The 27,207-nt window shown below is 44.9% G+C and overlaps 1 pseudogene across 1 annotated transcript in view; it reads right to left on the bottom strand.

Annotated features, from left to right (window-relative positions):
• The window catches only part of LOC310771531 (dystrobrevin beta-like), a 40,173-nt pseudogene that overhangs the window by 5,754 nt on the left and 7,212 nt on the right, over positions 1–27,207 (bottom strand). Inside the window, exons 4-12 of the transcript in view lie at positions 25,740–25,817; positions 22,133–22,223; positions 20,571–20,656; positions 18,225–18,338; positions 15,877–15,973; positions 15,506–15,526; positions 14,086–14,239; positions 9,154–9,243; positions 7,858–7,905 (exon numbers count right to left, since the gene is read on the bottom strand). The product of the transcript in view is annotated as a dystrobrevin beta-like (transcript). The remainder of the gene's footprint in view (positions 1–7,857; positions 7,906–9,153; positions 9,244–14,085; positions 14,240–15,505; positions 15,527–15,876; positions 15,974–18,224; positions 18,339–20,570; positions 20,657–22,132; positions 22,224–25,739; positions 25,818–27,207) is intronic.

Here is a 27,207-nt window from a genome sequence, read left to right as displayed (position 1 = left end):
TCAATGCAGCTGTATCAATCGCTGATCAAAGTAAATCAAATGACTGATGTGAATACAAGCTGCTGCTTTAGACAGCCCTTCAGCAGACTATCCAACGCGGATTTTCATTCTGACATTAAATCGCGGATACATTAAATATCCGCTAAAACTCTGATCATGCACTGCGCTTCATTGAACGAGGAAATGGGTGTGGAAATGAGTGTGGGCGTGGATAAACTCAGCTGTTCATAATGTGATTGGCTGGCGCACCTCTTTCGCGTGGACGCGCGCCTGTGCACGAGCGAAAAACGTGCGCGTGCACAGGCAGATCCCAGGTCCACTTACCTAGTAAAAAACCAGCGTCGTAGTATCAGTTAACTAGATAGCTTTGATCCTGTTCAGTCAAACCAGATCAAAGGGACTTATCGCGGATCTGTTAAACTAGTTTCGTAGTACAGGGCTCTGCTCTCAGTCACTACGAGAGCAGAGCAGGTCTGAGAGCAGGTCACGTGGAGGCTGGGTTTACCCAGGCTAGGGTTATATGCCTTCTTTTTTATATTTTGTATCGTCTTCTGGCCTCCATTGACAGCTTGCCAGATAAAATAAATGGTACAGGGCCAAGTTATAACATAAGCAACAAATAACGCAACACACAAGAAAAAAGTTTTAACCATGCCCAACAAAACACCTTACAGGGTAACAGGCTAATATAACACAATACAAGAGGCTAATGCAATTCTATATCAAGCATAGTCCTTTAAAATAACATTACACATGAATGTATTATTATTATTATTATTATTATTATTATTATTATTATTATTATTATTATTATTGTTGTTGTTGTTGTTGTTGTTGTTGTTGTTGTTGTCATTATTATTACTATTATTACTTTCAAGCTATGTTATGTTTTCTACTGTAACAGAGGCTTTAATTAAACTCTAGGTGGCCGTGGGTCAGACTCATTTCTGAGGCCAGTTTTCCCATATAGAGGGTATGCACGTGATGTCACAGGCAGAAGTCACTGCATGGTCACGCCCACTGAGTGACAGCCAGACTGATTTTGAATGCAGTAATCAGCCTAGATTAATGACACCTACTGCTCCAAACAACAGAGAACCTGCTGAATGTTTTGCCCATAGGTTTTAGGTTTTGCCAGTCCCGATTGAGGGGGCATGTTCCAGTGGGAAAGTGACGTCCGTGCTGCATACCCTCCATTCAATTGGAACTATTTTATGGAACTGAGTATCACTACGCCTCTGATATGCTGCGCGAGACCATCTCCAAACTTTCGCGCGGCTGGACCTGTCTGCACCATTTGTCAATTGTCAGTACAGCACTCACTGCTCCGGTCTTCAAATAAACTCCAGAAACAACGAACCGGCGGCTTGAAGCAGATTATTTGTGGAGGTGAGTGAAGTAGGCTTAACTTGTGTGTTATTTACTACGACAGAAAGAGGTCAATTACTTGTAAGAAGGAGAGGGGCCGCAGGGGGGAACACTTTTTTACCGATAGAGCGCTGCTCTCACCTTCAGCTCTGTGTGTGTGTGTGTGTGTGTGTGTGTGTGTGTGTGCGTGTGTGTGTGTGTGTGTGTGTGTGCGTGCGCGCGCGCGCGCGCGCCTGTGGTGGCGTGGCTGGGTGATAATTCTATATTGTAACAGGTTAGTATTTTGGTTTAGTATTTAGTTTAGTATTTTAGTTCAGCTGTCAATCAAATCTTCATTACAGGATCATTTTCTCTTCCAAATGAAGGCGAAAATGGCACCTAGTGCCTGTCATCTGGCAGAGTTTCTAGCCCATAAACTAACTACTAACTTGAGCAATTATGCAAACTAAATCAAACGGTAATGTCTAAGAATGCAAAGAAATGTAACTGGCTCGTTAAAACACGCATTCCAGGAATATTATTTACATTTATAACGATAATGGCGCGCGCCTCCGAGCCTGACAGCCTCCCTGGCTGTCAGGGGTCGTCTCTCGGAGATTCCAGGCGGGCGGGCAGCACCTATGAATCGGATTGTCCGCTCGCTCCGCACGAAGCAGCTGGCTCCCTGGTACTCTGCGGATCCCACTCGTGTAGCATGACAACAGGCTGAATCCCACTGGATTTGGGGGTGGAACACGCCAGGATTGGCCAATGCCAAAGCCAGTCCTCAGAATTGTCAAATCAAATCATCGACACGTATATGGTCCGCCTCTCAATTCGTTTTCTCAGTGTCTGACGCTCGCGCTGGTGCATTCCGTTCCGGTTCACTTCGACTTTAATGGTGGAGCTGATTTAATTACTGTATAAATATGAAAACAGGGGGAAAGCTCTACCTTACCTGGTATTTGTGATGTGTAAAGTAAAGCTAGAGAAACTGACCCAGACCTTTTTTTTGGGGTTTCACTTTTCAATTGTGCAAATATTACACTCACTAAACTGTTTCCCTGTAGGCCTGCTCTGTAGATCTTGGATGTGCATGAGAAGCCTGGTGATGCCTCCTAAAGCAGACTGGACAGAGTGCTACAACATCAACTTCTCTATACAGAACCAGCTGCAGCTGACCGTGGCCTCACCCACTGCCACATGTCTGTATGTTAACTACAAGACTTTATCCACTATCTTTCTCCTACTAATACTGTCTCCTACCACTACACCATTCCACTCCCCTCTCTATCCCTCCATTTTTCTCTCTCATTGTTCTCTCTCCCATTGTAGATGATAACGGAACGCTGAACTGCCAGCATTACTATGGCATTGGCCAGGAGGCCATGCTGGACAAGAAGGTGGGTGCTGTCATCCACGCCGTCAACCTCAGGAAGCTCCTGGGAGCCAAGTGCAGGACGATACGGGGGGAGATGAGAGCGAGGAGGTCAGTGGCATGTGTGGAAACATACACATGAGCAAAGTGCACACAGACATACAGTACAGACAGACTGGATACTTGGTGAAAGAAGAGTGGCCAACTAAGAATCTTTCCCACTTCATACAACTGCTAATTTTTTTTACCTTTATTTATCCAGGGTAACCATAATGAGATTTCCATCTCTTTTTCAAGTGGGCCCTGCTCGCACTCACACACACATTAAGGGGTTAAGGGCCTTGCTCAAGGGCACCTCAGTGGTGGTAATGAGGGAGGGGCAAGTGCTGCTTTTCACACATGCTTTTCTAATGGACACTGTCTCTTTGTCTATATACTGTGTGTGTGCAGGTTTTCGATATCATACATTGAGGGAGAAACAGCCAGTGGAGGACACACATTAATCTGTTAAGTAAGTTGAGAACTTTTCTTTTCCCCAAAAACCTATTCCTGTGGTCCTCTAGGCCTACTTGCTTTTTATCCTTTCTGGAAAGGATTTTATTTTATTTTATTTTTATTTTTTGTGTGTGCTTTGAGCACCACAACATGGCCGGTGTCTCCAAAACTCAGCAACTCACACCAAAATGATCTAGATGGACATATCCTGTGGGTGGCTGTAGTTTTAATTAAAGGTGACTGGCTTGTTAAATAAATGATTTGTGCACATAGCTGATGCCATGATCCCATGGAACCTAATGCATGTGTCACTGCATTTGGACTCTTATTTACCAAATTGTAATGTGTCTGGAATGGATGAGCTGTTTTACCAGGTTCCAAGGTGGATCAGAAAGGTGCGATTTAACTTACAGTATCTGACTTATCAACTTCAAGATGAATTTTAAAATGTGTTGCGAACTTGGGACCAATCGGGCTGTGAGCCAGAAAGGTCTTTGTACAGCTAGACCCTGGGCAGACAGTACAGTGAAATAATTTTTAAAGTAGCTCATGCGTCATGCGTCACTTTTCTGTAGCACGTTTTCAAACAGCAGTTGAAATATTGACCAAAGAACAGTGTTACTCTGCCACTAATTTATCTCTGTTTGCTTTTCAGTTTGATACAAAGAATGGCTCCAGAACCAAAACCTGGGTGAAGCAGATGTGGAAGCTCGAGTGGGGAAGCCTGGATGCTACATCACAGAGAAAATAATGGACATAAACAAACAAGCAAAGAATAGCACTTGAAGGGACACTCCACCGAAAAACAATGCTGATTTATTTTGCACATAATCTCACACATATCCAAAAACTGTAAACCGTTTTGCAGGCATTCATTTAGTTTGACAGTTATTGAGAGTTGATTTAAGTTGTGATTTGTGAATGACATCACTGGTCCACGACTGAACTCAAATCAACTCTCAATAACTGAAATTAATTAATTACGGTAAATGAATGCCTGCAAAACATTGTTTTTTTCCATAAAGTTTTTAGGATTGTGAGATTTTGTGCAAAATAAATCTGCATTGTTTTTCAGTGGAATTCTCTACTTCTGATTTGACTTAAGGCCTTTGCTCCTCAAGGGAGCATAGGCCATTGACAAAATGTCGGTGGTTGGCGGTTCTTCCCTGTTCTCCCCAATTGAGCCTGCTCCCAGACATTTCTGCCTGCACACTTCTTCTCCAGCTGTTCCTGGGGTGACCTCTTTTCTTGTCAGGTGATGTTGCCTGTTTGTTGTGTTATTGTTAATTAGTCAGTAGTTTTATTATTTAATTGAGTTTAATTGTAATGAGTCTTTAATTGCCTTCAGCACATTAATTGAGTTGAGTCACACTTTTACTTTTAATACTTTTGACATAAAGACAGGTACAGGCTGACTGTTCAGGTGCACTGCTGTATGTGCGGTTCTCTCTCCCACTCCCTCTCTGTGTTGCTTTTATTTAATAAATAATTATATTGTTATGTAAACCTGAAATAGTCTTCATTTAACTAGTTCAAGAAAGATTACTTTTGTGATGTTTATCTGGTCTGACTACTCTCAGCATGGGGTGCTGGTTAACAAGCATTCAACCATAGACCAGCATGTTGTGTTTTGACACCAGAATAGCTGGTGTATGCTGGTCACACCAGCATCTACACCAGCATAGGTGTACTGGTGTATGCTTCCCATGCTGGTCACAAGACCAGCATGTGACCAGCACACCACCAGCATACCAGCATCATCCCATGCTGGTCACACCACCAGCATCCCATGCTGGTCACACCACCAGCATCCCATGCTGGTCACACCACCAGCATCCCATGCTGGTCACACCACCAGCATCCCATGCTGGTCACACCACCAGCATCCCATGCTGGTCACACCACCAGCATCCCAGCATCCCATGCTGGGATGCTGGTACACCAGCATAACTTGTTGTGTTTTCAAAACACAACAAATTTACCAGCATCCCAGCATGCGATGCTGGGATGCTGGTACACCAGCATAAAAAGCTATGCTGGTGCATGCTGGTTTTTTCAGCAGGGAGATAGAGACTTTAACCTGCTAAACAGAAGAGAGACAGAAGGTTCAGCTCTGAGAGTGAAACAGACAGAGACTTTAACCTGCTAAACAGAAGAGAGACAGAAGGTTCAGCTCTGAGAGTGAAACAGACAGAGACTTTAACCTGCTAAACAGAAGAGACAGAAGGTTCAGCTCTGAGAGTGAAACAGACAGAGACTTTAACCTGCTAAACAGAAGAGACAGAAGGTTCAGCTCTGAGAGTGAAACAGACAGAGACTTTAACCTGCTAAACAGAAGAGAGACAGAAGGTTCAGCTCTGAGAGTGAAACAGACAGAGACTTTAACCTGCTAAACAGAAGAGAGAGAGAAGGTTCAGCTCTGAGAGTGAAACAGACAGAGACTTTAACCTGATAAACAGAAGAGAGACAGAAGGTTCAGCTCTGAGAGTGAAACAGACAGAGACTTTAACCTGCTAAACAGAAGAGAGACAGAAGGTTCAGCTCTGAGAGTGAACCAGACAGAGACTTTAACCTGCTAAACAGAAGAGAGACAGAAGGTTCAGCTCTGAGAGTGAAACAGACAGAGACTTTAACCTGCTAAACAGAAGAGAGGAGGCTCAAAGCGACACCTGCCAGAGAGCATAATAAGAAGCAGACCGAATGACTCCCTTAGCAGCTCATAGAAATATAAAGTCGAGCGGACTTGGCAGGTGTGAGGCAGAATGACTGAGTCCAGAGACAAGAGCCTCTATACTACATTAATGATCGATAAGGGAAGTGAAGGTTAAAACAGCCGTGTGTGTTTGAACTTGACGACCTGAGCCGCGCTGAACCCGGCGCACCTGTCGGACAGTTTAGGGGTCGTGGGTTAGCGGCGCAGGTTAGATGTCTAATGAGTGTTTAGGGAGCAGACCAGGAAGTAGCCGCAGCGCTTCCTCGCGGCGAGCGGTCCCCCCTCGTAAAAGGGGAGGGGCTCCATAAAGCATGGCTAATGAGACGGCATGCTAATGAGGCTCGCTACAAGCCCACAGACACGCGCGGCGCGGATGCAGGAGTGTAACAGAGGGAGTGTGTACGTGTGCATGGTATACATTTTGTAATACATTTGTATAGAAAGAATACAAGTTAAATTAGATCATAAACGAAACAGCGCTATGTTGAGTGGTTCAAGATCGATATAATCTAGATCAGGGGTGCCCAAATTCTTTCCCATGAAGGGCCAAAACTCAATCTGGGTGGAGGGCCGAGGGCCAAAAATAAACGTTGTGGAATTACATTAAAATGTATTGTGTTTTATAGAAAATTAACATTCTAAATCTAAAATAACATTTCAATATACGGTAATAATCTACTTTTTATCTGTTTGGTAATTGTAATAATTTGCAATTGGTTATATATATTTAAAAAAAACATCTGCATTTGTGGGGAGCTTAAACATTTAATCAGTAAACACCCAGTTAAAAACAGTTGTATTTTCCACCTTTGTAATCAAGAGAGAAATTTGACTTAATTCACAACTTGAAAAATCCTCAAGGTACTTTGAAAATCAGCTTTATTGTCCATCTTTTGTAAACAATATGCCATGACAATTTGCAGGGATGCAATCTCAGGAGTGAACACAGTATATCCGCAGCCACATTCAGACACTGTTTCACAAAGTCACCACATGAAAAAGCTCGTCCACCCTTTGCAATCAGTGCAGATATCTGATAACTTGCCCGAGTTGCATTCTGGATAAAAAATCAGGGGGGGGGGGGGGGGGGAACGCGGGCCCCAAATTGGTCAGCACTGATCTAGATCATTCAATACACAATCTATTAGATATTAGAATACTTTTGAGTCTCTTTTTGTATAAAAACAAGGACAAAGAATCAGACAGTAAGTGCAAGTTCTTATTCCATACTTTGGCTCCATGGTATTTTAACGAGTACTGTCCTCTAGATGTATGATACAATGGTAGGTAAAGGTTATTATTACTTTGTCGAGTTGTATAAGAGTGAATTTGAGAGTTACAAATAAAGATTTTTTTTTTACAGCTTTCTGGCAAGTCCGTACCCATGTACTTCACTTTCAAAATAAATTTGAATATTTGAAAAATGTTGATAGATGCGATAGATTTGGCGATGCTGATTGGCTGAAGGAGTTTGTTTAGATTTGGCGATGCTGATTGGGTGAAGGAGTTTGTTTAGATTTGGCGATGCTGATTGGCTGAAGGAGTCTGTTTAGATTTGGCGATGCTGATTGGCTGAAGGAGTTTGTTTGTCAAGGTAGGTACAGCGAAACAGAATGTGAGCTCTCGTTATCAGGATGCTTTTACAGGGAAACTCCACTGTGTGGACGGCCAACAAACGTTTTGGCACTGGCATTGGGCGATCAGATGTCGGCACTTCCTGGTTTTCCCGCTGAACTGATATCATTTCATGAATAACAGTTTCACCTGGCAAGTGCAAAATGGATGGGAAGTTGATTCCGGCTATTCAAAGATTCCAAGTTCTTCACAACTTTTACTTGAAAGACTACAGGTATGATCGGCTCAAAAACTATGCTTGGAGAACAGTGTCGGGGTGGATGGTACAGATACAGACACAGATGTTTACCTCTGTCCTTCCCGTTCAGCAGTCTCTCCTCTTCCTCCCGGCCATCATCTAGTCACAAAAGGAGGGCGAGAAGTTATTTGTGAACGTGTGCCAGGATGAGTCTCAGTGAATCTGTATTGTGTGGATCCAGAAGAAAGACCTTATCCAACGCTGTCTTTTTCATACTAGTTTTGGGAGCTACACGGATGCACTGGAAGGCTTCTATAGCAGTGGGGGTCCGGCGGACCACCAGGGGTCCTTGGGTGCATTGCAGGGGGTCCCCGGCAAATTGATCAATTGTTAAGCTTCATTCAGTACGTTTACATGCACTTAAAAAATTTGAATTATTGCGTTAGTCCGCCTAAAACCGGACTTTTGAAATGCATGTAAACATGTTAGCTCGACTGAAATCAAAGTTATAAAAGTCGGACTAACACACCCAGATAATGTGATTGGAAGTCGATTTACTCCTGCGGCCAGTCGGACTGGACCTGGACGAGGTGATGTGCTAACTCTCTTTGACCCGGAAGTCGAACAGCGTGTAAAACTGTTCCGTTAGCAGCCAGGGACCGATTAGCTAAAGCTAAATGTGAAGTTCGTTGACGTAGAGCTAAATCTGTGTCTAGAAAAATATTTTTTTAATGGAATTAGTTTCAACTGTATTGAGCTCACAAGGGACAGCTTGTTATGTGACCATACCTGCGTTTGAACGCTCTCTCTCTCCACATAAACACAACCTCGCTCGCTCGCATGTATACTTGGACAAGGACAGTAGTCTGAGTAAATAGCCTAATCAACCATAGCTCGACTTAACTGAGCATGTAAACGTACTGATTGTTCCATGAATAGTTTCACTGTTTTCTCTTTACCTACAATGCAGACAGCAATTCTGGACAAAATCATATCTAAATAATATGGGGTGGCTGTAGCTCAGGAGGTAGAGCGGGTCGTCCACCGATCACTTTGGATAAAAGAGGTCGGTGGTTCGATTCCCGCCTCCTCCAGTCTGCATGTCGAACTGTCCTTGGGCAAGACACTGAACCACAAATTGCTCCTGATGGTGTGCCAGCACCCTGCGTGGCAGCTTGCTGCCATCGGTGTGTGAATGGGTGACTTCATTGTAAAGCGATTTGGATAAAAGCGCTATATAAATGCCATTTACCAAAAATAATAATAAAAATATTCTCAGATTTGGTCTCATCAAATGGTCCTTGATATGAAAATGGTTGAGAACCTGTCTTATAGGATACTGAGTCTGTTCTATAGGATACTGAGTCTGTCCTATAGGATATTGAGTCAGTGTGAGTGAGTCTGTACCAGAGTGGAGCTCTTTGACCAGTGAGGACATGGTGTTGGTGATGGAGTCTGCTGCTACCAGAAGGTCGTTCCTCAGGTTCCTCCTGGGACCTGGAGAACAGGGACGAGGAGGAGAAAGAGGGAAAACATCAGAGGGGCAAACCAAAAAGAGGGGAGAAGAGACAAGAGAGACGGCTCCTCTCTGCACAGATCTCTGCACAGAACGCTTTCCAATGTGAACAGGATTTTGAAGGATTCCCCCCCCCATTTTCTCACGCATTTGAGTTGGCCAATTCCCCTGCTGTCCCGGTCGTTGCTCCACCCCCTCTCTGGGGAGAGTTGTAGACTAGCACATGCTTCCTCCGATAGACGTGCAGTCGCCAGCTGCTTATTTTAACCTGACAGTGAGGAGGAGTTTCACTGAACCTAGTGTGTGGGAGGGCCACGCTATTCCCCCCAGTTCCCCTCCCACTCGAACAGGCGCCCCGACTGACCAGAGGAGGCACTAATCCGGCTTCCCACCCGCAGACACAGCCAATCCTGCCTGTATGGACGTGTATGGATGTAGGAACTATTTTCTTTTGCAGTCTCATGTAGGAACTAGCTTGCAGCTAGCGGGTGTAGTTTGGTCAAAAGAAAATAGTTCCTCCATGAAACTTCTCAGAACAAGGTCTGTGGATTATCTTGAGTAACGGGGGTCACGATTTCTGGAAAGAGACGTTGCTGTTGAGTTTTTCAAATGGATTTCTTTGGCAAACCACAGGGACTGCTATGGGTACGACAGCAGCTCCATCATATACATCCCTAGTGGTGGCAAACTGGGAGGAAGAGGTAAGATACAACTCAAATGTGAATCCATTCAGACCAAAGATAAAACTGTGGAAATGGTTTTTGGATGATATTCTGATATTTTGGGATGGCACTATGGAAGAACTAAAAATGCTTGAAACATATGCAAACTCAAGTAGCCCTTTTCTGAAATTCACAATAGAACATAGCCTGAATACATTATCATTAACTTTCTGGATCTCACCATCTCTAAACAACAGGATGGAAGCATTCGCACCTCAATCTACAGGAAGCCTATGGAAAGAAATGCCCTCCTCCACCACAACAGCAACCACCCAAACCATCTGAAAGAAAACAGACCGAAGGGACAATTCTTGCGACTAAGGAGAAACTGCTCGACTCTGGATGAATTCAGAAACAAGGCTGGTGAGATGAAATCAAGATTTTTATCAAAGAAATGACCATCCAACTATAATAAATCCAGCCTACGATCATGCTTCAACATCTCCAAGGCCTGAGCTGCTTCAACCCAAAGTCACAGCTGAAAGAACAAACACAAATAATTGCCTTCACAACTGAATTCAATCACTGTCATCAGGGTCTCAGGGACATACTGTAGTAAACAAACACTGTCATCAGGGTCTCAGGGACATACTGTAGTAAACAAACACTGTCATCAGGGTCTCAGGGACATACTGTAGTAAACAAACACTGGCACATCCTAAGTGCAGAACCATCACTTGGTGAGTCCCCCCCTCCTGTCATTCCGACGGGCACCAACAATCACAGACAGCCTGGTACAGTACACTTTCCAGCCCACTAAACCTAATCTTACTTGGCTCCATCTAAAAGGAAACTTCAAATGTGGAAACTGTAGCCAGTGCAACAATACCACTGATGTCAAGACCTTCAACCATCCACACACTGCTAAGACATTTCCAATCCAACATTTCATAAATTGCAACACAACATCTGTGATCTACATGCTCCCATGCCCCAGTGGACTCTCTTATGTTGGGCAAACTAAGAGAACAAAGAATATCAGAACATAAAACAGCCGTTCGCACAGGGAACATGGATGATGCCATAGCCAAGCAGTATCAGGAAGCTAACCATGGTTCTCCAGCCACTCTGAAATGTGTTGGACTCGAAACATGTTCATCCTCCAACTAGGGGGGCAACCTGCCCAAACTTCTCTAACAGAGAGAGATGTACTGGATCTCCACACTCAATACACTGACACCTGCTGGACTGAATGATGATTTCTCTTTCAAATGTTTTCTCTGAAAAAACCTCTGAAAAGACAATGTGCACCTGTCACCAAAGTTGAAATGTGAACTATTTATTTTATTTGTATGTAGATGTGCCATTTCACCACATTTAGTCATTGTCAGATGGTGAAGAAAATGTAATATTTGTATGTGACTTTACCCCTTTAAGTGAATCATGTGACCTTGTGTGTTATATGGCATGACCTCCATTTTCTCTCCATGCCCTGATGAAGGCCAAGAGGCCGAAACGTTGGCATGTGTTTGCTTGACACGGCCAAATAAATTGGTGAAATAGAGATGTCCTTCTCCTGAAGTTCTGTGAGTGCTACCTTGTGCCTTTGGTACTTTTTGATTCAAACCTTGTTGGTTTAGCATCACTAAAAACCACCAGGAAGGCTTCAGCTTTAGCTCGAAGGCAGGAGGAGGAAGGCGCATCCTTTCAAGGACCTAAGCATTTATTTGGCACTTCGAGCACCACAAGCCGAGTGCCATCCAGTTCCATTGGATTGGAGAGAAGGCAGAAACTCTGCGGCCGATATCTCCAAAACTCAGGCAACTAACACAAAACGATATAGATGGATAAATAGCACTACAGGTGAGAGGGAATATATGTTTTTTGGATTTTAGGGTGAGCTGTCCCTTTAAACGCTTCATGGTAACCTAGCATGTTGCATGGCCTCGCCTGATGGACTACTTCCTGGACTGTGCTTCTTGTTGAGTGCTGTGTATTCTCGGCATGTCGGGGATTTCACAATGAACCGTGAACTGTTAATACGGTGAAACTAATCAGAAACATTGGTTGGAAAAACAAAGGGTGCGATTATTTATTTAACACACACGGCCAAACTGTTAAAATGGAAATACAACAATCATGTCATGGATTTGTTCCAAGTTTTATGCTTCATCTGAAATGAATCAGTCCTCGTCGTTGTGACACCGAGATTTACAACACCTATTATATTCTCTGCTTCTTTTTCTTTGAACCTGACTTGTACAGTGAGCTTCTCGTAAAACCGTCGCAGACAAGTCATTTATTGTGAGAAACAGCTGCAGCGCACACACACACACACACACACGCACACACACACACACACACACACACACACACACACACACACACTGGATGTGAGGGCATGGATCCATAACAGAGAGCGTTTTGAGAGTGGGCGTAGTGAAACCACATGCTGCTGGAGGACTGGAGCATCTCTCCTGTGTCTCGAAGGCCGGGGAGAAAAAAAACGTTATGTTGATGAGATGAGATGTGAAGGGACGGTCCCTCGTGAGAGTTCTCTGCTGCACATCGTCTGAAAGCCCACGACTAAACCAAAATGATACTACGAGAGAAAGAAATTGTTCACAAAGGATAGTTGTCTTCGTGGAGAGTGCAGGAACAACAACAAAAACAAAACATGAACTGCATAGGAAAAAAAACAAGATGTAGTAAAATGACTCGCATCCCGCAAATCAGAATTGAAGTGGTGGATTGCGACATTGCGCTATTTCCACTGCAGGGCCTACAACCATCACAAAGCGCTAGTAAGGGCGGAGATATACTTGCTCTTTTACCACGTGTTTGCATAGACCAGTGGTTCTCAAAGTGGCGTCCGGGGACCCCCGGGGGGCCTTGAGGGGTTTCCAGGGGGTCCCCAGCAAAAAGGGGAATCATTCATTTTCACTATAATTCCATCCATAAGTAACACAATGACACAATGTATTGCTAATTTTGGATATGGGTTTCATACACCTTCTGTAATAAAACCTCTACCAGCAAAAAACCTTATCAGATGGGGGATCCTGGGACAAAATCTTATCAAATGGTCTACTTTGTGTGAGTTCAGGGGTCCTTGATTGTACTTGGCCAATTTTCTCCCTGCTGCCCCGGTCGCTGCTCCACCCACTGCCGATCTGGGGAGAGCCAAGACTTGCACCATGCTTCCTCCGACACATGCGCAGTTGTCAGCTGCTTATTTTCACCTGACAGGGGGAGCTACACCGGCAGGACATAGCACGTGGGAGGATCACGCTATTCCCACCAGTTCCCTTCCGCCCCGACCAGGCGCCCCGACCGACCAGAGGAGGCGCTAGTGCAGCGACTAGGACACATACCCTCAATCCAGCTTCCCACCCGCAGACACAGCCAATCGTGCCTGTATGGACACCCAACCAAGCCGGAGGTAACACGGGGGCGCAGACCTGTGACCCTTGTGTTGGTAGGCAGGGAATCTACCGCTACACTACCCTGACGCCCGCTGGCTAGCTAGATAGTTAGCTAGATACCAATTCGTCCGCGCTAAGTTATTTAACATTAGCCAACTAACAGCACAATATATTAGTCGCAATCAGTTTGTGCGTCACTTTTATTCTGGTAACAACACAGGGCTTCTGCAGAAAGTTTAATGATAAAAAGCTAACACATCAAGCTACAAGCTAAAACAACAAGATAAGTGGACTTTTTGCAGACCTCCTCGCCAGACTTTCGCCGTGTGCCGCAGTCTTTGTTTACAGTCCGATTGACGCGAGAATGGAGTTGGAGTTGAGAGATTGTACGTTTTTCAGAACCAGGCGGCATTTCGGCTAATCTCTAAAACGATAGAAGCGGAGGTTTTTGGCGCGGACGTCCACTCTAGGCGGAAACCCCCAAAATATCAGCCGCCTGTCTCAGATTCTTATTAGTCATCAGACTGATAGACTCTGGGTTCCAAGATTGTTCGCACGCATACGCGTAGTTAAAAGCAAGTATATCTCCGCCCTACGGGTTCATCAGAGCATGAGGAGAACTTGGGTGATTGACAGAATCTTCTCAAATCAAAGATCAAAACTGTGTGTAGCCATTAGGCCTCTTATGTACATACAATTACGGGTCTTTATCAGTCCAAATCCCACCCAGCCTTACCCTGGGCGAAAGCCTCCTGCACGTCGCCCCCCACCCCGGCCAGGGAGTCCTGGGGCGGGTAGGCGTGCGCCTGGGGAGGGGAGGGGCCTGCCGAGCGGGCGCTCGCCGGGATTGGCCGAGAAGGAGAGGCCTGGGCGGAGCCAGCTGCCTGCGCCTGGGAGGAGGAGCAGGTGAGGATTTGTTACATTTCCAATCAGAAAAACATGACCTGTTGCTCGGAAAAGTGGACTATTTTTGGGACATAGAAAGATTCAACAGGAGTGCCAGTAGGCGTGCATCTCACGTTAAAGCTATAGTGCGTAACTTTTGTCTCCCCCTGCTGGCGGTGAGAGTACGTGTTTAATGCTGCCTTCATGGGGCGTACTGTAAACTGGAAAGAGCGTATAAACGCGTTGTTTAAACGCTCTGAGCAATAACATACAACACATCTTCTTTGTAGCGTCCATGTTGTTTCCACATGACCACTTCAAAGCTCATGAACACACTGAGGAAGAACCGCTTCCCAGCTCGGGAGACGGGGCCATCCGAGCAGCACGTGAATGCCTAGGCTACACCGTAGCGTAGCTTACTGCGTCGCTCCTGGTTTGGCTGTAAAACAGTGGATAGTGTCACACAACCCCCATGAAATGACTACAAAACAGGGGCGTTTAGCCTACCCAGGCCCACCCACTTCTTGCCCTGGCCCACCCAAAAAAAATAAAAATAAAAAATAATTAATTGTTTGTTTTCTAGAGGCAAACTTGCTGCTGCCTTGCTAGCTAATGGTTTTGTAGCTTAAAAACGCAGGGCACATCATCTCCAGAGTCTAATGCATGACGACTTCATGACATCTAGGAATATTGCATGCTTCGCGCGCAAAATTTCGTCATGCAATTGCCCCACCAATTTTATCCAGGCCCACTCAATTTTATCCAGGCCCACCCATAATTGAATTTCTGCCTACGCCCCTGCTACAAAACCATATGGAGAGTCTGGAAGAGCCACACAATTAAAAGATGTATCCCCATTGGAGTTAGCAGACGGCTAACGGGTGGTTAGCATGAAGTCTCTGGTGTGCACGCTCTGTCCATTCAAACGGCCAGTGCGGGAATGTCGCCGGGCGGCCATATTGAAAACTCCAGATTGAAAAGTGCCGATGTCACGGTGGAAGATTGAAAACTCCTTTGTGGAATACAGAGAGAGTTATGTGGCACACATAGGGTTAATCAGCATTGTGTGAACTGGTTTGGTAAGGGCTTGAATGTAACAGACGTGTGAACTGGTTTGGTAAGGGCTTGAATGTAACAGACGTGTGAACTGGTTTGGTAAGGGCTTGAATGTAACAAGGGCTTGAATGTAACAGACGTTGATGTAAAAGTTACACACTACAGCTGTAAGACATGTACAGCAGCACGGTGGAACCAGCAGAGGGGAAACTTACTGCCTGTCGCTGCTCCTCATCCTATCAGGGGACAGACAGAAACAAAGAGGGGAGGAAGGTATGGAAAGAAGAGGTCAGAGGTCAGAGGTCAGGTAGAGTCAGAAACTGAAGTGGCAAAAATCACAAGGAAGAAATAACAGAACAGCGTGCGGAGGGCAAAGATAACCCTGTAGGACTGAGAGAGGAGGAGAGGACAAGAGGCGTCGAGGAAAGGGGAAACTATTGCCCTCTAGTGTGTGACAGCACTCACTGCATGCAGACACCTGTGGTAGGTCAGTGTGTGTGTGTGTGTGTGTGTGTGTGTGTGTGTGTGTGTGTGTGTGTGTGTGTGTGTGTGTGTGTGTGTGTGTGCGTGTGTGTGTGTGTGTCACCTTGAGGAGCTTCATCAGTCCCTCCAGCTGTACCATCAGCTCCCTCCTGCTCTCCTGCAGTGAGGACATCCTCTGCTCCAGCTCGTCTTTCCTCTGTCTGCAACACACACACGCACGCACACGCACGCACGCACGCACGCACGCACACACACACACACACACACACACACACACACACACACGCGCGCACACACACCCACACACACGCACACACGCACACACACACACACCCACGCACACACACCCACACACACGCACACACACCCACACACACACACCCACACACACGCACACGCACACGCACCCGCACACACACACACACACACACACACACACACACACACACACACACACACACACACACACACACACACACACACATATATTACTGTCACATTACTGAAGATATACACACAAAACAACACACTGCAGTCGTAGGTTAGAACCATTTTGGAGTCATTCGAGAGAAAGAAGAAGAAAAAAATCAACTTCGCAATGTGAACTTCTTCAATTATAAACTCGCAATTGCTTAAGTCCAAAATGGAACTAAAGGATCTAAAGGAGGTATTTTAGTCGTACAGGTCATCTTTGGTCCATGGATCAAGTTCAATATTGGTGAAAATCTATCATCATACTCAGCCTCAGTAAATCGTGCACACTGACATCATTATTTTTCTTAAGCAAAATGAAAACAAGAACAGACACGAAAAAGGTGGTGATATGAAACACAGTTTAAATCGCAATTGCAATATTCTGTAACTAGATGGTTTTGGTGTGAATATCGTTCAGCCAACAGTGAGTATTGAACTCAAGCTTGACTTTACAAAATTATATTGCAAATAGGGTTTGGCGGTAATAAGGTAATACCTTATTTGAAAATACAAACATTTCATTAATACAGTCATAAAAAAGTTCTGCTGTGCAATGTGCTTATACTGTGTAAACACCAGTGTGTTTATCCAGCAGCACTGTCTGTTTGGTTGAAGATGGTATGAAAGTGACGACAGACTTTAGAAGCGTTTTCTGAAAAAAAAAAAAAAAAAAAAAAAATGCATTTACGCTTCAAAAGTCATAAAAGTGGTCCTCGTTTTTGAGTATTATCTTGCTGAACACAAACTTCACTGTTTCATAAACGTTTGTTAACCACAGAGCTAATTATGCATTTAAAGATGAGCTGAAGTGAGACAGTATGGGAGTATATGAGGTAGTTCCAGTAGCTAGTATGTAGTATGCAGAGGTAGCTCCAGTAGCTAGTATGTAGTATGCAGAGGTAGCTCCAGTAGCTAGTATGTAGTATGCAGAGGTAGCTCCAGTAGCTAGTATGTAGTATGCAGAGGTAGCTCCAGTAGCTAGTATGTAGTATGCAGAGGTAGCTCCAGTAGCTAGTATGTAGTATGCAGAGGTAGTTCCAGTAGCTAGTATGTAGTATGCAGAGGTAGCTCCAGTAGCTAGTATGTAGTATGCAGAGGTAGCTCCAGTAGCTAGTATGTAATATGCAGAGGTAGCTCCAGTAGCTAGTATGTAGTATGCAGAGGTAGTTCCAGTAGCTAGTATGTAGTATGCAGAGGTAGTTCCAGTAGCTAGTATGTAGTATGCAGAGGTAGCTCCAGTAGCTAGTATGTAGTATGCAGAGGTAGCTCCAGTAGCTAGTATGTAGTATGCAGAGGTAGCTCCAGTAGCTAGTATGTAGTATGCAGAGGTAGTTCCAGTAGCTAGTATGTAGTATGCAGAGGTAGTTCCAGTAGCTAGTATGTAGTATGCAGAGGTAGTTCCAGTAGCTAGTATGTAGTATACAGAGGTAGTTCCAGTAGCTAGTATGTAGTATGCAGAGGTAGTTCCAGTAGCTAGTATGTAGTATGCAGAGGTAGTTCCAGTAGCTAGTATGTAGTATGCAGAGGTAGTTCCAGTAGCTAGTATGTAGTATGCAGAGGGAGTTCCAGTAGCTAGTATGTAGTATGCAGAGGTAGTTCCAGTAGCTAGTATGTAGTATGCAGAGGGAGTTCCAGTAGCTAGTATGTAGTATGCAGAGGTAGTTCCAGTAGCTAGTATGTAGTATGCAGAGGTAGCTCCAGTAGCTAGTATGTAGTATGCAGAGGGAGTTCCAGTAGCTAGTATGTAGTATGCAGAGGTAGTTCCAGTAGCTAGTATGTAGTATGCAGAGGTAGTTCCAGTAGCTAGTATGTAGTATGCAGAGGGAGTTCCAGTAGCTAGTATGTAGTATGCAGAGGTAGTTCCAGTAGCTAGTATGTAGTATGCAGAGGGAGTTCCAGTAGCTAGTATGTAGTATGCAGAGGTAGTTCCAGTGGCAGTGTGGTCTCTGGAGGAGGCGTGACCCAGGCGGTGTTTACCTGAGGAGGCGGAGCTCGGCCAGCAGCGTGGGGTTGGTGCTGCCCCTCTCCGGGCTGGGCTGGCATGCCGCCTCGTGCTCCGTCCGCAGATGGCTGATCTCTGCCAAGATCTCTCTGAGAAATAAAAAGCACAGGGCTCATCTACACCACTGACCAGACATCGTATACACCTGATGCTGATACACCTGATTTACATCATACGCCTGATGCTGATACACCTGATGTACATCATACGCCTGATGCTGATACACCTGATTTACATCATACACCTGATGCTGATACACCTGATGTACATCATACGCCTGATGCTGATACACCTGATTTACATCATACGCCTGATGCTGATACACCTGATTTACATCATACGCCTGATGCTGATACACCTGATTTACATCATACGCCTGATGCTGGTACACCTGATTTACATCATACACCTGATGCTGATACACCTGATTTACATCATACGCCTGATGCTGATACACCTGATTTACATCATACGCCTGATGCTGATACACCTGATTTACATCATACGCCTGATGCTGATACACCTGATTTACATCATACGCCTGATGCTGATACACCTGATTTACATCATCCCCCCGTTACTAACCCTATTACCAGAATGAAGCGTTTTTTTTTCATGCAGTGGAGAATTGCTTTCTATATGTCTGATGTAGTCTACATTGAAAAACATTAACGTGAAAGGTCTGTCTTGCATAAACCCCGCAGCACACTACTGTATGTCATGCCTGAACACCCCCAACCACCCCACTCTCTACTCTCTACTCTACACCGCCCCACTCTCTACTCTACACCGGAGGATTTCCTCATGTGTGGAAACAACACTGCGTCTTGTATGAAAGGGTAAGAGGCCGAACACACCATATGCCAATCCTACTGTACGCTGAAGCTTCTGTACGCTGAAGCTTCTGTACGCTGAAGCTACTGTACGCTGAAGCCACGCTGAAGCTACTGTACGCTTAAGCCACGCTGAAGCTACGCAGCGCGGAGGCAGTTTCCTTTCATTTCTGCTGGAAGCTTCCGGGAAGCGCTGCTTCTGAGATGCTTGTGGTGTGAACCAAGCGTAACTCCAGACCTGATTCAACAGACAGTCCAGAGTTGATGTCTGAAAGTGGTTTCTGACTGACATCACTTGCTCTTTAATCTGCTCCTCTACAATGGGAGGTCAAAGGCAAAGTTGTAGACAGGATAGTTGGATGTGTGTAGCAAATGTTGGATCAATCAGACTTAGGCTTTAGGACAGTGATACTCAACTTACAGCCTGGGGGCCAGATGCGGCCCGCGATAGGGTGCAGAGTGGCCCCCCGACCATTTTCTAATTCATAATGAAAACTAACATAAAAATAAAGTTTGACTGAGCTTGTTGTCAAATAGCGCCATCTGCTCACCACCCAGGCACATACTGTATGTAATTAACTAACTTAACGTAACCTAACTAACTATCCTGTGTGCATGAAATTGTCAGACTAAACTGACACCCCAAAAACCTACAATCCGCTACAGAAAGATTTATATTAATGTTTGTTTATTAACTGGCTCCTTGCCTCCTATCATTTTACAAAAGTGGCCCCTGGGCAAAGCTAGTTGAGTATCCCTGGTGTAGGAGTTGGGGCCTTTCAGAGTTCTACATTTTGACCTTTAATTGTAGCGCCCCCATGAGGACAATTTGTGTATCTTTTTAAAGTCCCTGCACAGAACATTGATCCATTGTCCAAGTTAGGTTCAAATGGAGGAATGGTGTGTTCACCTTATGGAGAGGCAAAGTGACCGCCTGCTGTACTTCCTGCTTCAGCACTGTACCACAGATTTTCATCCGCCATTTATTTTCCCCATACACATAAAAATAGTTTTACTGGTTCAAACCAAACGGTTCAGATATATTTAGAAACAGGAGAGATCGCATAACATTTCACTTTTAAGTTTTGGTCCGAGTGAAATGTTCTATGGTCTCTCCCGATTATAAATATATCTGAACCGTTTAGTCCGGACGAAGTAAAACTATTTTTATGGGCATTTTACGAAATGTCTATGGGAAAATAAATGGCGGATGAAAATCTCTGGTACAGTGCTGAAGCAGGAAGTGACGTTCCACTTTGCCTCTCTATACATGCACCTATACAGACACAGATCATACACCTACACACACAAAGACTACACCTGTACAGCCACACATACACCTACACACACAAATACTTTCATACATACTGTACACCTACACAGACAGATACACCTACACACACAAAGACTTGCAGTAGATAAGGACAAGCAACAATATGTGGAGGTCGTGGGGACCAATTCAAATTCTTATATTGGACCCATCTCTACCTGTTTTTGCACTCCAGCTGGGCGATGAGCTCCCTCTGCTGTCTATTCACATCAAAGTTGATACTCCGGGTAGGTATCGCCCTCTCCTGTAAAACACACGCACACACGCACACACACACACACACACACACACACACACACACACACACACACACACACACACGCACACACAGACACGCGCGCACGCACGCACACAAACAGACACACACACACACACACACACACACACACACACACACAAACAGACACACACACACACACACACACACACACACACACACACACGTCAGAACTTGGTTAAATCCCTCGCTTTGAACTTGCTCAAGTGATAAAGTTCTTGTGATTCTGACGGGCCTGGGAGGATGACACCGGAAGAAGCGCCCATATAAGGCATCATGGGATAAGGTGGATAGACTTCCTATTTTCTGCCCAATTGTACCTGGCCATTTCCCCCTGCTGTCCCGTTCGTTGCTCCACCCCATATCTGGGGAGAGTTATAGACTAGCACATGCTTCCTCTGATACATGTGCAGTCGTTAGCCACTTCTTTTCACCTGACAACGAGGGGGTTTCACCGGCACGTGGGAGGATCACACTATCCCCAGTTCCCCCCCCCCCCCGAACAGGCACCCCGACCGACCAGAGGAGGCGCTAGTGCAGCGACCAGGACACATAGCCGTAATCCGGCTTCCCACCCGCAGACATGGCCAAATGTGTCTGTAGGAACGTCTGACCAAGCCGGGGGCAACATGGGGGCTCGAACCTGCAACCCTCGTGTTGGTAGGCAGGGAATCTACCCAGACGCCCATAGACAACATTCTATATGGACAATAATAGACTGAGGGGAGCAGATTATGTGCTGAATAAGGAGAAGACTAAAGGAGTCCATAGATCACAAGGCATCAGGATTCTGTCCAGACATGGCTTCAAGCACAGTTCATCAGTGGAAAACCTTCCACCCAATCATCACATCTACAGGAAAATCCAACCTCCAATTCTGTTGTTGTTCAAATGTGACTTCTGGCCATGTGAATAAACAATAAACATGTTGATTTTTTATTTATTTATCTGCATTTGAAACAAGCTGGAAATACACGGTTAGTCTTTGGCATATTTGGGACTTTAGTATTTATATTAAGCAAATGTTTTACACTTGAAATTACCGGTAGTTTGTGAATAGTTAGGGGCCTTCAAGATCAGAGGGAGATCGGGCATTCGCCTTTTTCACCTCAGCCATTTTGCATCTAAAAGGCAGGAAGTACCACAGGTGCAACCAACACATTAACGAGGGCCCCGGCACTGGGACACCTAAATGAACTGGAAGTTGGAAACCCTCGTCAATGTTTTGCTTGCACCTGTGTTACTTCCTGCCTTATAGACAAAAAATGGCTGCTGGTGTGAAAGGTCAATGGAATGTACAGTAGGTGGGCATGTATATAGTGTGTGTGTGTGTGTGTGTGTGTGTGTGTGTGTGTGTGTGTGTGTGTGTGTGTGTGTGTGTGTGTGTGTGTGTGTGTGTGTGTGTGTGTGTGTGTGTGTGTGTGTGTGTGTGTGAGGACTCACCCCTGTGTTGTCGGTGTCTGCTAGTCTGGAGGCGTAGCGGGCGATCAGTTTGTGCTCCTCGTCTTGCCTGCTGGGAGTGTCCAGCACACCTCTGAAAGACAGCAGGGCAGAGACTGATGACCTCTGACCTTTCACCTCTCTTCACACCAAACGACTTTTCAAGTCATTTCTCTCTGTTGCAGACAAACTGCCAACGTCAGGATGAAATCAGGGGAGTTTTGCTGGAGTTGTCGTTTGGTGTGAGGTGGAGATCAAACTCAGTCTTTTTCTCGATGTAACGTTCCAACACAAATCAAACGTGTTTAATATGATCGGGAGTCTTTAGCCTCGGCTCATGCAATAGTTGCGCTTTCTCCAGCTCCTAAACAGGACACAAATAAATGCAGTTATACCATGTTGAGCTCTCCCAGTCTCTCTCTCTCTCTACCCAGTGGTGCTCTTCTCCTTGTTCTCTGTGCTGACGTTCACTTTACAAACTAGCCTACACATGTGAACTGCACTGTGCCTCTGCCTCATTTACACACTCAGTACGTTTGCATGCACTTTAAAAAATCGAATTATTGTGTTACTCCGCCTAAAACCGGACTTTTGAAATGCATGTAAACCCAGATAATGCGATTGATAGTCGGACTGGAACTGGACGAGGCGATCAGCACATGCGCTGACGTTCTTTGACCGGGAAGTCGAACAGCGTGTAAAACTGTTATGTTAGCGGCCAGGGAGCTATTAGCTAAAGCTAAATGTGAAGCTCGTTGACGTAGAGCTAAATCTGTCTAGAAAAAATAATAAAATAATTTTTTAATGGAATTAGTTTCAACTGTTATGTGTTATGTGTTATGTGTTATGTGTATGTTATATACTTTGTGTTATGTGACCATCCCTGTGTTTGAATGGTTTATCAGCGCTCTCTCTCTCTCCACATAAACACAACCTCGCTCGACCACATAAACACAGAACACAGCAAAACAAAGTCCCATCACTAAAATACACACAGGGTGCAGCGTCTCTCAACATAAACACACTGCTACACTATTATATGGGCCAGAAGTGATCGTTTTGAGGGGAAACGTTTGTATAATTACATCATCTTTTTTAATGAAATAGCTGCATTATTAAGAGACTTGCTGCTACCAGTTGTAAGAGTAGAATTGGCCGAGCCTGTGGGGAAAGAGTGCATATCACCACCTATCGTAGAGGAGGCAACGTGATTCCATCAAAAAAATTGATTTCCCACCCGTGCATGTATACTGGGACTAGTCCGAGTAAATAGCCTAATCAAGCTATAACCATGGCCAGTTTAGGACTGCCAATATTTAGCACAGGCCAAAGATTTTCATAATTGTTGGTCATCTTTCAAGACCCACAGTAAATTATCTATTAGCACCAAAGTGATTTGCAATACCTCAAAATGAAGATGTACGTCTCTGGGTTCACTAGGAAAAAAAAGTGAGCTTTTAGCATGTTCTGTACTCTACTTATAGCCATTTATATACACCCTGTTTTCACCAAAAAGGTCTCTCTGAGAAGAGAAACAGCAGAAAAGGCAATTTTTGTAAAAGACACAATCTCAGGCAGAACTCGCTCTCAATTCTTTTATTTTGAACTGTATTGACATCAGACATGTAAATATTATTCGTTATGACACAAATGACAAAAAAAAAATATATATATATATATATATATACATGAAGTGCTTTTTTTACATTCAACAATACAGTTTACTCAGTGTGAGTGAGTGTGCAGACAGACACACAGACAGACAGACAGACAGACAGACAGACAGACAGACAGACAGACAGACAGACAGACACACACACAGACACACACACACACACACACACACACACACACACACACACACACACAGAGAGAGAGTTCTGTCCACAGCTGCTGCTGGATCGCACCTCCTTCCCAGGGAACACTATTGATCGGCCCGCAAATTAGCATAGGAGGGGAACACCAAACTGGTCTGAGATCAGCGTCTAGCCTCCTCTGCCTCTGCATCGTTTTCCTCCTCTCGTTCGGGCTGGGACGAATGCTGCGACACAGGAACGGGTCCGGCTTGGCTTTGGGACCAGGCGCTGGAACCGGATCGATCATGTTCGTCACGGGTTTGACTACCGCGAACAACTCAATCCAGGTTCGCCCTGCAGCAAGGCGACCAGCGCAGCGCGCCGAGGGGCGTTTCAATGGCGTTTCTCCTCTCTGCACAAGGAAGCGCGTTTCTCTGTTTTCTCTTTTTCCTCCTGCTCATTTCAAAACAACAGCTGCGGTATGTGTTTGTTCACGTGTTGTCGGCTTGTCTTAGATGTCAGGGACCTGATACCATGTCACAGGCTGGGGAAGTCTTTGAACTACGCGCTGCACTAATAAAAACAAAAACACGTCAAACACGTCATTGGCGGGGAGGGCTATTCCTGATAACACGTCAAAGACGTCTTTGGCGGTGAATGAGTTAAAGTGTGGACCAGTGACATCACTGGTCCACACTAACTCAAATTAATAACTCATTAACTCAAATCAACTCTCAATAACTGTCAAACTAGATGAATGATGAATAGTTTGACAGTTATTGAGAGTTGATTTGAGTTAATGAGTTATTAATTTAAGTTAGTGTGGACCAGTGATGTCACTGGTCCACACTTTAACACTCAATAACTGTCAAATTAAATGACAGACTTCAAAACCGTTTACAGTTTTCTGATATACTACTGATGTTCTAATGATACAAAGCTGGTTGAAAATGGGCGGAGTGTTCCTTTAACTGTGCATGTAAACGTACTGACTGTGACTATGAGAAGGACCTTAGTCTTTTCAAAGTCAACATCTTAGTTTGTGACTAAAAACTCTGTGACTTATGAGTCTTGTCTTTAGATGGGAGAGGATTTCAGACTTCTTCTTCTTCTTCTGTGGTGTTTTATGGCAGTTGGCATCCTTTATGTTGCATTACCGCCTCCTTCTGGATTTATCCATCTACTGTTTCCCTACATCTCTGCTCTACGTTGAAGAACTCGACCTCCCTCCCACACAGGACTCCACTGTTTCCCTACATCATTCTGTCCTTCTCATCGTGTCAGACTTTAGTCTATGGAAAGTCTTTTCTGAGACTTTTCAAAGTTTTCTATTGTGTGCGAAGGACAAATGATGTGAGCGATAAACATATGGAACACCTGGTTAAAATATTAGCATTTAAAGAAATGGCATCAAAGCAGTTAAAAAGTGCAGTTACGGTATTTTTTTAAAGTTGTAGTTTATAAAATACCTGTCAAATAGAAAAAGTAGGGGTCAAAACATTTCCCAGTATTTTTTATGATTTTGTCCGGTTGAAATGATTTTCATTGAGTTGTGAATGTGATGACTGTCTGTCTCCACACGAGGTGATATTTTCCATCAGAAAACAGCTGAGCAGTGCCTGAAGCAGGAGAACGCGTCTGCACGCCATAGCAGCTAGAACTCAACAGCGACGCCACACGAACCACGGTGTCAAATAGACGGACTACACCATCACACACACACACACACACACACACACACACACACACACACACACACACACACACACACACACACACACACACACACACACACACACACTGTCCTCCCTCACCGTGGGCTGGTCTGCAGGCGGTTGACATAGGCGGCGATCAGAGCGTGTTCCTCATTTATACGCTGAGCGGCTGCCAAGCTGAACACAAACACACAGAAGAGATGGTTAGACAGACAGAGACACAGAGACAGACACACAGACAGACAAACAGACAGAAAGAGACAGACAGACAGAAAGAGACAGACAGACAGACAGACAGACAGACAGACAGACAGACAGACAGACAGACAGACAGACAGAAAGAGACAGACAAACATACAGACAGAAAGAGACAGAGACACACAGACAGACAGACAGACAGACAGACACACACACACACACACACACACACACACACACACACACACACACACACAGACAGACAGACAGACAGACAGACAGACAGACACACAGACAGACAGACACACAGACAGACAGACACACAGACAGACAGACAGACAGACAGACAGACAGACAGACAGAGAGACACACAGACAGACAGACAGACAGACAGACAGACAGACACACAGACAGACAGACAGACAGACAGACAGACAGACAGACAGACACACAGACAGACAGACACACAGACAGACAGACAGACAGACAGACAGACAGACAGACAGACAGACAGACAGACAGACAGACAGACAGACAGACAGAAAGACAGTCATGACATTAAAACTTGATATCGGTATACAGTATATTACCGTACTTTTTTTAATAATAATAATACATTCAACTTATATAGCGCTTTTCTAGGTACTCAAAGTCGCTTGTTTGCCTGTAATGTGAATAGAATCCCTATTTCTCTTATATAATAAACTGCCTGTATCTGCATACCTTTAGTTTATTTTAACACACTGCATTGTCATTTCTGATATACTGTATTTACCTCCGTCAAGGAGGTTACTGTATGTTTTCAGTGTTGTTTGTCCGTCTGTTTGTTTGTCTGTTAGCAGGATTATGTCAAAACTACAGGGCAGATGTTCATGGACCTTAGTGGGAGGGTGCAGCATGGACCTTAGTGGGAGGGTGCAGCATGGACCTTAGTGGGAGGGTGCAGCATGGACCTTAGTGGGAGGGTGCAGCATGGACCTTAGTGGGAGGGTGCAGCATGGACCTTAGTGGGAGGGTGCAGCATGGACCTTAGTGGGAGGGTGCAGCATGGACCTTAGTGGGAGGGTGCAGCATGGACCTTAGTGGGAGGGTGCAGCATGGACCTTAGTGGGAGGGTGCAGCATGGACCTTAGTGGGAGGGTGCAGCATGGACCAGGGAAGAAGCCAGGACATTCTGGGACGATTTGGGTCAAGGGAGGCTGGCGGGACGAGGGAACAGGGACCATAGCTATGTGACTGGTTGTGCGTAGTCTTTCTGATTTATAACTTAATAGTGCAACAGTTTTATGACAAACTGAGACTTTCTTGACCTGCAGAGTTCTCTTTTAAATTGATAAACATCGTATGTGCCTCACGGCACAATGCTAAC

This window comes from Poromitra crassiceps, assembly GCF_964638095.1.
Source record: "Poromitra crassiceps genome assembly, contig: HAP1_SCAFFOLD_759, whole genome shotgun sequence".
Lineage (NCBI taxonomy): Eukaryota > Metazoa > Chordata > Actinopteri > Beryciformes > Melamphaidae > Poromitra > Poromitra crassiceps.
This window is presented reverse-complemented; position numbering and strand designations above follow the sequence as displayed.